Here is an 11,867-nt window from a genome sequence, read left to right as displayed (position 1 = left end):
GGGGCTGACGTGCGGAACATACAAAGAACTAATAACGTTCAACCAAACCCAACACAGGCCTGATTGTAAAAGTGCGCAAAGGACTTGAATACACACTTTTCCAAGGAAGATACAAAAACTGGCAACAATCAGAAGGTTCTGCGCATCACTAACCGCTAGGGAAACGCACGTCCCAACCGGATGAGGTCACTCCAACCCGTTAGGATTGCTCTGAAAACAGCAAGACGCGACACCAAACAAGGACCCCAGAAGAGATAGGAGGGAACACTCTGTTCTTTCTGCTCGGTGTCTCTTAAATCCGAAATAGTCCTAAAAAAATAAAGTCTATTAATTTTTTAAGTGTATACACAAAAATAAAATTAAGAGCTTTAAATAAAGAAAACGAAAAAGGAAAAACACAAGTGTTGGTGAGGACGAGGGATAGCTGGGACGTGCACCCTGTCAGAAGGCGTGTACGATGGCGGAAAACAGGATGGGGGCCCCTCAAAAAATTAAAGACCTACTACGTCATGCAGCAATCCTGCTTCTGGGCAAACACCCCAAAAAAGCAAAAGCTGGAAGTCGAACGGGTATTTGCATGCCGACGCCCACACAGCGCTCTCCACAATGCCCAGAAGGCGGAAGGAAACAACCCACTGTCTGCGCAGAGGGACGGGTCAACGGCACAGACAAGGGGACAGCACTCAGTCCTTCAACAGGAAGGACGTTCTGACATTTGCCACAATGTGACGGACTTGAGGACCCGAGGCTGCGTGCCACGAGCGGTCACCAGACGACAAATCCTGTGTGATCCACATACCTGAGGGACGCGGAGGAGTCAACGCAGAGACAGGAAGTAAGACAGTGGCTGCAGGGGCTGGGGAGGGCTGGGGAGGGCTGGGGAGTCGGCGTTTCACGGGGACGGGGTTCCACTCTGGGAAGATGAAGGGTCCCGGAGGTGGGCAGCGGGGACGGCTGAGCAACCCTGCGAACGTGCTCCTGTTGCTGGGCTGTGCGCTGAGAAATGGCGAGAACGGTGAATTTCACGTCCCGTACGGTCTGCCGCCGCCCGAAGAATGAAGAGCCTGCAAGTGACTGCGACCTATTTCTGTAACAGACACGTTCAGCTCAATGGTCCACGAAATTCTTCACAGACACATCGCGCCGCGACCACACCGCGCCACGCCGCGACCACGGAGACCTCCCGGTAACGACACACCAGATCGGCGGTTCTCATGTTGGTCATCTCGAGGCTGGTTAAACTCGAGGGCAGGAATAGCCCGTTACGGCTGGGAGAGTAGTGAGTTGAAGCTAAGAACTGTTAAATAATTTGAGTCCGTAATGCAGTAGAACACGTAAGTGAACTTGATTTGCTAAAAGCTCGTTTATAAGATAAAAAAGTTCCACGTAAGTGTCTGAATGATTGGTTTGTTTGCTGCGATGTTTCTCGTAGGATCTGAAATGCCTAAGAGGAGAAACAAATGCATCCGATTACCGGGGAACTTAGAGCAGTAACGGACGTTCACTTGAATAAAGAGCCAATCCCCGGCCACCGGGGGGTAAGGAAAGGCCAGTGGCGCCTTCGGGTCCTGAGCTCCAGCAGGAAGAGCCCCTGGGGGTGGCCGGGATCGGCACCTGCGTGGGAACACGGCCCTTTCAGAAGTAAATCGTGCGGCACCACACGGGCCCGAAGATTCCACCTCGCCCTCCCCAAAATGTCTGTGAGCATCGCACCTGGGTCCCTGGGACCGCGGAGCCCAGGCTGGCCGCAGAGCCGCTCCAGGACTTGGGGCTGAAGTGAGGGAGTCAAGCCCACCCTCATGAAAATCGGGAGCGAAAGGCTGCTTTCCTGGCAAAATAGGAATTGCCAGACTCAGCCGTCGAAGTACACCGAAGTTCGGCTTCCACGGGAGAAGCTCGGAGTGGGGGTGAGGACCAGCCCGCCTGGACAGTGTGTAACTCTTGAAGAGCTGTTTCCATCCTGTGTAAACGCGGCCACAGAGAGAGACGGGAAGCCTCCTCTAATTTAGGAAAACGTGACCCCATGAAGACAGCCCAGGGGAGTGATGTGTGCCTGCAGACATGAGCTTTCCCGACTCAGCGGTCCCCGCGCCGTGTCCGGTCTCCGCACACTGCCACCGAACCACGTCCATGCCAGCAGTGCGAGCGCGGCTTGGGAGCAGGACGCCACCAGTGCCAAGAAGGAGCACAGGCAGGAGGAAGGGTGCAGAGACCCCGAGATGCGGACCCTGAGACGGGTGGCCTGAGCCCGGGGTCAGCAGAGGTGGGCGTGGCGGCGGGAGCGTGGGGACCAGCGCCAAGGGGATCAGAAGAGCGTGGTGAGGCAGAAAGTCAGGCCAATCCCAGGGACGCCACCCTGGACCCCACTGGCATCCCTCCTCTGCTCCAGGCCACACGCCCGAGGAAGGGAGCCGGCGGGCCTTCCTGGGCTCGGAGCCCACCCTGGGCAGAGACAGGGCCAGCTGCCCCATGGCCGGGGCCAGGAGTTCAGGCAGCGGACGGGCAGTTCAGAGATGACCCCTCTGCCCCGTCCTCTCCTGCCCCTCCAAGGCGGCAGGCAAACCGGCCAGGCAGGCTTAGCTGAGATCACACCGGCCAGGCTTACGCTGGGGTCCCATGTGGGCCGTGGTGTGAGTCTTCGGTGGCCCACGATGAATGGTGGAGAAGCAGAACGGCTGAAGAACCGGACGCCGCTCGTGCCTCCGTCCCTCCCCAAGATGCTGGGTGTACATTTGCCAAAACCACAAACGTCTCGCTCGAGGCCCAAGAACACCGTCGCACTCAACTAAACCAAGATGAGTCCTTCTGTGACGTCTGATCTCTGGCTCGTGTTCATCTCCCACACGGCCCAGACCATTATCTTCAGCCCATCCCTGCGAGGGGGGACTCGACCCAGCCCACACACATGGTCGCCGTTGACCCCGGAGGCATAGTGTCCGGGCCGCGCCAGGGACGGGCCAGCTGTGCCCACGGCCAGGTTTGCTGCCGCTGGTGTCCCGTCGCGGACCCCAGGCGAACCGTGCTGGCGAGAGCGCCCAGCAGCTGGCGTCAGCGTGAGGAGCCCTGTCCCCTGTCCCCTGTCCCCGAGGGGAGACGAGATGTGGTCTTCGCCCACCCGGGCTCAAGCCCAGGTTCAGGACCAACCGGGGATTTCAGGTTAGGCCCTGAAACTGACCCGGTGACTCGGACGGAAACGAATACATCACTTCCTTCCCAAAGGAGAAGGGTTATGCCACCAGAACCCAGGCCTGCGACTGAAGTGATGGGAGTCAGAAGCCCCATAACTCCCTCCTTCTCAGCGTCTCTGGAAGAAAGCTGATCCGGCTTCCACACCAGAGACACTCGGCCGGAAACCAGTCACGGCTCTGGGTCAGTGCTGGGCACTCGGACACCTTCCCCTCGGCCACCCGGCCCTCACTGCCCTTCCCCTCTTCTGGCGACACCCGTCTGGGGCCCCAGCCCTACTGCTGGGGTCTCCTGGCCGCAGCCCCAGTCCCAGGCGGTGTGTCACAGGATCCCCAGGCCCACACACGGTGCCAGTTCCATCAGGGGTTCCAGTTGGGAAACCCTGGCACAGAGCGAGCACACGGCCCCACAGGGTGGGCCCCGCAGAAGCACCCCCTGCTCACTCGGCTTCCAGAGAAAGAGCCCCCACCTATCGGGAGATGAGCCCGGGACAGGGAGGTGCGGGACCGTGCACGGCATGACTGGGGTGTGGGCCCTGTGGGACCCATGTCTCCAGGAAGCCCCTGGCCCTGCCTTCCCTGTGGGGAAAGGGGGGCAGGTCTCCAGGGGCATTTTGGGGTCCAGGCAGGCTCCACCTCCCCGGGTACCCCTGCCCAGGCTCTCAGCTCTCCCCTGCTCAGCAGGGTCGCGGGCTCAGGAGCCCCTTGAGCTCCTAGGCTGCCTGGGGAGGGAGGGGCATGTGTGCGTGCGAGGCCAGGCGGGCTGCCCCCCCCCACGGACGCACACACACGCACACGCAGATGCACACGCGTGCGGCGTCCGGAGCCCGGCAGTTGGGCGCGAGAAAGCGCGGTTCTGGCGAGGCCGGCGCTAAGCACGAGGGACTGGGGCAGGGACAGCGGCACCTGTGGGCCCCGGGCTGGGACTGGAGGAGAGGGCAGTGTGGAGTGTGTGAGCCTGGTGTGCGCCTGGCGGTGTGGCCCACGGACAGTGGCCGGGACCCAGGGAGCCAGCACCCACGTCCAACGGCTCCGCAGGTGACCAGTGCCCGTCGCTTCGGGGACGCACTGCAGAGAGCAGGGCTCCGGCGGCCGGGCAGGAAGCCGACAAGCCCCCGCTTCCAAGGGCCTGGGCAGGAGGACTTCCAGGCTGGCACGCGCGATCTCCACCCGTGCCACTCCCACGACCACGCGGCCTGCAGCCAAAGGGTCCTAAAGATACGAGTCGGTGACGCACGCGCCGCCCTTCCCGGGGGAGGCTCTCCGGAGGGCCTGGCCTCCTCACCGAAGCCCGCGAGAGCACAGCCGTCTCCGGGAGGCACAGAAGGGCCAGGCAGGCTTCTGCGCGCCCCGTGCTGGCTGGAGGCAAGGCCCGCAGGGGCGGCCCTGGGACAGGAGGACGGAAACAGGGCCCACGGCCCTTCCGCCCCAGCGCCTGGATCCCGCCGCACCCGCCTCGGCCTGGCGAATGGAGCACGGGGCCCCTGCGCTGGACCTCTGCCCGCAGGCGGGGTGAAAAGGCCCGTGTGGGTTCTTCCCATCTACTTGTTTATTTGTGCCGTGCTAAAACACAAATAAGGAAATTCACCATTTTATGGACTTTAAATGCACGACTCAGCGGCCTCAAGTACATTCGCGGTACTGGGAGCACCGCTTCTGTCTGGTGTCAGACCTCTGGAAACTCGCCTGGAGAAAGTCGTGCGTCTTGGCCAGAGGCCACGGGGAGCGGCGGGAAGTCCCTGCTGCCCGTTCACCAGCCAGGCCAACGTGCAGCCCGTTTCCTCCCGGCAAGCCCCACCTGTGTTTACTTTCTCCAGGCTGCCTGGGGAAACTCCACACCCAGCCCCCCAGGCAGCTCGCGGGAGAACATTCCAGTGCTGCAAACCTCGGGCTCCCCGAGGACGTGAGCCTGGGGACACTCTAGGGTGTGCTAGCTGGTGGGGGACGGGAAGGCATCTGCTCTGCTCTCGACCTGGGGCACCGGGGGCCAGCAGGTCACCTTCCCCAGCCACTCCTGGGCATCCTGGCTGCCACCCGAGGCCCAGGAGTTTTCCAGGAGAGGAGCTGGACTCCAGGTAGGTGGGGAGGGTGGGGTGCCGGTGTACCCGTGGCTCTTTGTGGCAGGGGTGCACTGGCCAGGGCTGCGGGCACTGCCTCCAGGCCAGACGCCCGCCAGGCTACGGAAACCAGACTTTCTCCAGCACCTGCCACCTGGCCGCAGGCCAGGGTCCAAATACACAAGCTTCCTTCCCAGAGAGGAGTTCCTGTTTCTGCAAAACGGAGCGGCTCTCTCCAATCCCGCCGCGAATCCATCCACCCACACAAATGTGAATGGACGATCATAATTCTGCAGAGGCAGGTGCCCCCAACGAGCCTCGGTGGCCTCGGGTCAGGAGCACTACCGTCCAGCACATGGCATTGGCCACATGTCTTCCCCTTCCTGGAGACAGACAGACATCGGGAGTGGCCGTGGGGTGGGTGAGGGCCGGGGGCCTTCTGGTTCCTCTTTGTCCACACCAAGGCTCATGCTAGAATCTTCTTTCTGGCCATCAAATAACGGGAGGAATTAGCCACAGCCACACCCGCCCCTTCAAGTCGGCACGTGCCAGCTTTCTTATTTGAGACGTTTTCACCTCTCCAAGAACCCAAATGAAGGTCTGGCCCCGCCCTCTGCACTCAGGACACCGCCCGGCCACCCTCACCCCAGGGAAGGGCCCGTGCGTCCCCGGCTGGCGGGACGGCGTCGGGGATATAGGCAGCATCCAGCTGCATGGGGCGAACCCGGTTGCCGCTGTGAGGTCCGACCACCCATGCAGACGTGCATGGTTCCCACCCACCTCTCCACGGCTCTGAAGCTCGACGCCGACGTGAAGCTGTCACTTAGTGCCGCTGTGGGTTTGATCTGGGGAAGCTGTCCTAAGCGACACCGGGCTTCCTGTCACAGCCCCACATGGGAGCACGCGCTGTGCTCAGAGAGACACACCTTACACTTGGGGCCTGGCTGTCGGCTCCCGGCCCGCTGCTCCCGGCTCCCGGCTCCCTGCTCCCGGCTCCCGGCCCAAGGGAGCCCCGTGGAGAATGCATGGGAAAAACCGTGCTGTCTCTCCAGAAGACTGTGCGCGTGCAGGACACATGGGGCACGCGGGACACACGGGGCCAGAGCACGGACGGCCCCGGGCACGGGCACGGGCAGCACAGGGCAGGCGGGAGCCCGCGCCTGGAGCAGGCGCGGGGTCTCCCACAGGCAGTCGTAAAGGTGCATCCTCCGAGTTCCTCCCGAGCTGGTCATCTCAAGGGAATCCAACGGTGTCCCTCTAATGATGACACACCGCAGTCCTGGCCCCGTGGGGAGGCTGCCTCGGGAAGAAGCAACGTGCTCTACCACTGAATGGGAGTCGGGGACCTTCCTCGCCTGAGTGAGGCCCCCATGGCACTGGTCGTCCAATTGTCCTCTGCCAGGCTTGACACCCACTTTCCACGGGGCCAGAGCACCTGCCCAGCCCACTAATGTACCTTCCACCCGGTCCCAGGTGCTGGGACTCTAGGTGCGCCCTGGGACCCCGCTGCTGGGGTGGGACGGGTGGGGCAGTGGGAGGCCCACGCCACAGCGGGAGGGGACGGAGTACGGGGTGCCCGCTGTCCACCCAAACCCATCCCAGCACCCAGAGGCTGTGGGGGTCTGTGGAGAAAACAGCCTGTTCCTGTCCCGGGAGTGGGGAAGCACCAGCTGCTGGTGGGGTTCGGAGCCCCCACCCCTCGGACGGCCCCATCTTCCAGCCTCGCTGACCCCCAGCCCAGGGCACAGGGCACGCTGGCCAGCAAGGTGGCAGGGGTGCCCGCCCCTGGTGTACGGCCCATGTCTGGCTGCATTGTTTCCCTGGGCCAGACGCTGCCCTCTGCCCCCCCGCTCGGTGCCGCCCACAGCTCACTTCCTCCCAGCCAGGCCTGTCTCAGGGTCAGGCTCCCATGCAGAGAAATGGAAAGCCAGGGCAAGTCCCCTGCCGCTTCCCAAGAAAGTCCCCACGGAGCCCCGCTCCCGCCCGACATTTCCACGAGGCTCAGTTTAGCCCGAGCAGGAAAGGGGATTTCTCTCTCCTGAGAACCCGAGAGTCTGACAGGCAGCCCCTAGTGTGGCTCCGGGGAGAGGGGCCCCGGGTGGCTGGGCTGCCCGAGAAGAGGAAAGGGGGTACCCTGCAAGCCCCACCACGGGGTGCTAGAGCCCCACCTGCCTCACACCTTCTAGAACGTTCCTGGGCAACAGGGTCTGCAGGTACCTTCCAGGAACCAGAGGCCCCTGTGGAAAGGCCCCTGGAGAGCCGGACACGCGTGCAGGAGATGTGCTCGGCACCCCCCACTCTCAGCCCTGGCCTCACAGCGTCCCTGGGCCTCGGCATTCCCTGGAGCCTCGTAAGGCTCCTAAGTCAGCCCTCCCAGGCCCTCCACCACCAGAGTCTCTCTCCCATCCCCCAATGGCCTTTCCTTTGATCTTTGCTCCTTCAAGTTCAAGGAGTCTGTGAGGGCTTTAAACCGACTTTCATCCAATGAGCCCGTGATGGGCATCCACGCTGTGCTAGGCCCCTCCCTGCACAGGCCCTCAGGGAGGAGGCGTGGGGACAGCCTGTGCCAAGGCCCTGGAGCAGAGAGGTGCTTGGAGATCAGAGCTCCGAGCTCAAAGAGGTCGAGGTCCCTGTCCAGGCAGGGTGGAGCGTGGCCTCGAGGGGCACTTCAGAGTGTGATACACTCCACCCCGGGCGTGAAGAGACACCTGCCTGCAACTCCCAGGAGGCCAGGTGTCCCCTCCTGGCCCTGCTGGAGCCAGGACTCTCCCCGCTGACCTGGTGACTGCACTTTCACATGGGGTTTCCCCAGAGACTGTGTCTGTGGCAAGGACTCTGACCAGGAAATTCCCAGAGAACAGTCCGCGAGGGAGAATTGGCCTCAGGCCAGGCCAGGCAAGGTCAGGCCTGAGGAGCCTGGCGTGGGCTCCCGCTGCGCCCAGGGCAGGAGAGCGCAGCGTCCCCTGCATCAGCACGGGCCTCCCCTACAGGGACAGCACTTGTCTGCCTGTGCGCGGCCAGCCCGGGGTCATACACTGACCTTCCGGGCCGTGGGCTGGCCCGTGGGACCAGGGGACAGCAGACTCGCTGTGGCCAGCGAGGGGCAGGGGGCAAAGCAAGGGTGACCAGGCCCCGGACGGCAGGTCACTGTCTGGGAAGCGACCCCAACTCTGAAGGCTGGAGGACCAGCCAGGGACGGAGGGCAGTCGCAGAGCAGGGCACAGCACCTGCAGGGCTCTGGCGCTCCAGGTCACTAGCTGCCCCGCCCGTGGGTGCAGGAGGAGGCCCCAAGCGTGTGGGGGTCAGGCAGGTGGCCGTGCAAGGAGGGGCTCTGAGCTGGAGAGGGGTGCAGGAACCTGGGTGGGGGGCACAGAGAAGTCTAGAGGGCAGGGAGCTGCAGGGCAGGGAACCCTGAGAGGGGAAGAGAGGCCCAGGGGTGCCCCAAGGGTAGGGGCCACACCCTGGCCTTATTTAGAATCGACAGCGCCTGGAGTGAAGGGAAGCCTGCGGATTCTATCCGTTCCATCCCCACGGCCGCCCTGCACCAGAGGTCCTACCCCTGCCTGCCGCGCCCCACGCTGGTCCACACCGGTGAGGACAGGGTGGGCCATGAGGCCTCACTCCAGATCTCCAGTATGGCAGCCTGGTCAAGTTCACGCACCAGTGCCAGCAGCCACCCATTCCCGCATCCTGGCTCAGTCCTGGGGGCTCCGGAGACAGCGTGGCATGAGGGGCCACGGCTGGAGCGCGGGGGCGCTTGTGCACCGGGGCCTCCCGTCCACGCCTGCTAGTGCGCTCTCGCTCTCCTGAGACCCGCATGCCTGGGGTCATCATCTGAAGGGAGCTCGGGGTCTGAGGAGGGGGGCAGAGAAGGGCACAGGGGCGCTGGGCCCCTGGGCGGAGCCCCCCACCTGCAGGGGCGCTGAGCTCAGGGGCAGGAAGCCAGGGCATCCCGGCCACCCGGGCACCTAGTTCCTGCCCAGGGCTGCCCTCGGACACTGCCTGACCTCCCATGTGCCTCCTTCTTCCAGGCGGGGCCTCCCGAAGCCGCTTCACCGGCCCCACAGCAGACAGACAGCCTTCTAGTCCCTGCCCTTGAGGTTGGGGACCCCCAGACAAGCGGGGCCCACACGGAACACGCATGTGTTCTCCCAAAGTGACTGCACCGACCAGAGTCCCCATTGCAGCGTCCTCTCCCATTGGGTCCAGGACATGGGGTCCTCTCTGACCTCTGGCCCCCACCTTGCTGGGGCCACCCACTCCCACACTGCCCCCTGCTGCTTCTCTTCCAGGAAAGACTCCAAAGTCGGCCTCCCAGGCCCCAATGTCATCTCAGATGTATCCTGGCAAGCACCAAACCCCCGTCACCCCCAGAAGGAGCACCCCAGCGCCCCTCATTTCTGCTGGCTGGCATTCTCGGCCCCACTGGCTACAGCGGGCCCACTCCTCCCGGCCCGCAGCTTGGCATCCCTCCACAGCCACTAAGGGACGCTCCAGATGCCACTCCACCGTGGCCTCCACGCTCTGGCCCCCGGGCAGCACCCCAGGGCCTCCGACAGAGCTCAGCCCCCAGCCCCACGACTGCCCTGTATCTCGGCCTCCTGGCAGCTCTCCTCCCCGTTGCCCCACCTGCCTGCCCCCTCCCACCTGTGCCCAGGGTGGCGTCCGCTCGTGGGCAGGGATGGGGGACCTGGCCCTGTTCTCTGGAGCCTGCTTGCTGATAACCTGGCCACGTCATCATGTCCCGACACCGTCCGCACCTGCACCTGCCGCCCTGGACTAACCTGCCCTGACCTCCCGGCGCATCGAGAAATAGCTTCTTCACTCTCCCCACTTCACAGGCGAGGAAGCGGAGGCCCAGACCGCTGGGCAGCCCACCCAGGGCCATACAGCACGGAGAACGGAGCTCGCGTGGAGTTAAGTGGCCCCTCGCCGTGCCAGGCTGACTCAGGAAATGCCCCCAAAGGACAGCAGCTTGGGGGAGGAAAGCCCAGGCCACCCACGTGCTCCTGTCGACACAGACCGGGGAGGCCAGACGGGCGGATGGGGCTGGGTGGGCAGCCGGGCAGTCGTGGACACGCGCTCCATGACCGCCAGCCCCCGTGAGGGCAGCTGAGAGCCCAGGACCCCAGGAGGGCCTGCTGCCTCCATGCACGGACCCGAGGGAGCCCCGGAGCACGCGTGTGGCAGCCACCGGCCTGGGGAGCTGGTGGCGCGGCTGCTGCCCCTGTCACGTGGGAGCTTCGCAGGACAGGGAGGAGGTGACAGGCCGGCGGATGCGCGAGGGAGCCCTGCACCCACAGGGGCTGAGCAGCTGGACCTGACGCTCACGTTGTCAAAATAGTTTCAGGGTTTGAAAAAGAAAGTCCACGTGCAAGGTACTGCTCTTGGTACTTCGAGGAAACAGCTAAATTTCCATAATCCCCGGCCACTAACACGCCTGCTGAGACGCATGTCCACACACCATGTGTGTGCCCGGGGCTCGTGGCCCCGGCGGTGGTGGCAGGGGAGGAGCCGGCCCGGGAGCTCGAGGAAACCCGCCAGGCTCGGGGCTGCGGCCGCGGAACCAGGCCTCCCAGAGACCCAGCGACTGAGTAATACGGCGACTTTCTTAGAAACCGAGAGTTTCAGATCGTGACAGAGACGCCCAGAGGCACCGCGGCGGGGGGGGGGGGGGGGGGTCCGCAGCCCTCCCGGCGCAAGGCTCAACACGGAAACCGTCGGCTGCTCGCAAGGGTCCGGAAGCCTCCGCTGCACGTCCCGCGCCTAACGGCCGCAGGGCCCTTAGAAAACCCGGAGGGCGCGCCGCCTGGCCCGTGTGGGCTACCTGAGACCCGTGTGCAGCGTCCGCGGAAGGACCCAGAGAAGTGGCGAATCCAGGCCCCGCGACAGGCCCGGTGAGGCAGGAGCGAGGGCGCCAGGCACCTGGCATGGGCCGGACGGCCACCCCGGGGTGGAGCCGAGGGCACGCTGAGCTCTGCCTGGAATCAGGGCTGGGGTTCGCCACTAACACCTTGAAGGGATAAAAATGCAAAGAGACGCTTTATTTTATTTTATTTTTTTTTTTTAAGATTTTATTTATTTATTTGACAGAGAGAAATCACAAGTAGGCAGAGAGGCAGGCAGAGAGAGAGGAGGAAGCAGGCTCCCCATTGAGCAGAGAGTCCGATGCGGGGCTCGATCCCAGGATCCTGGGATCATGACCTGAGCTGAAGGCAGCAGCTTTAACCCACTGAGCCACCCAGGCGCCCAAAGAGACGCTTTATTAAATCTAAACTGGGAACCAGCCCAAAAAAGCAGAGGCTGGAAAGAAGGAACCTGAAGGGAGGACCCTTCCTCGCGGAGGAAGGCCAGCCAGTCACCAGGGTGCCCGCGAGCCCAGAACCCGGTCCCCGCGGCCCCTGCTGTGATCCCCGCCTCGTCCTGGGACTGGGGGGGAGTGGAGGCCACTGGGAGGGGCCACTGGGGGCTGCAGCAGGGAAGGGTCACAGCACGTGGCCTGGAGGCCAGAGTCGGGGTCCCACACCCGGTACGTGCCCGCTGGGAGCAAACACCTGCAGCCCCGGTTAAGGATGGGGCCGGCCACTGTAGACCCACCTCCCAGGTTACAGGAAGCCGGGGAAGG

The 11,867-nt window shown here is 63.8% G+C and overlaps 1 long non-coding RNA gene across 1 annotated transcript; it reads left to right on the top strand.

The window, feature by feature from the left end:
* The first annotated feature begins 630 nt into the window (after positions 1-630).
* Positions 631-10,920, top strand: LOC111155619. Its single transcript, XR_002641152.1, has 3 exons — positions 631-835; positions 1,097-1,334; positions 1,433-10,920. It is a non-coding gene; the product is annotated as an uncharacterized LOC111155619 (long non-coding RNA).
* The last annotated feature ends 947 nt before the right edge of the window (positions 10,921-11,867 follow it).

The sequence above is a fragment of the Enhydra lutris genome, unplaced genomic scaffold, assembly GCF_002288905.1.
Source record: "Enhydra lutris kenyoni isolate GAN:26980312 unplaced genomic scaffold, ASM228890v2 scaffoldscaffold43, whole genome shotgun sequence".
Lineage (NCBI taxonomy): Eukaryota > Metazoa > Chordata > Mammalia > Carnivora > Mustelidae > Enhydra > Enhydra lutris.
The sequence above is the reverse complement of the archived record's forward strand: the minus strand, read 5'-3'. Positions and strand labels throughout refer to the sequence as shown.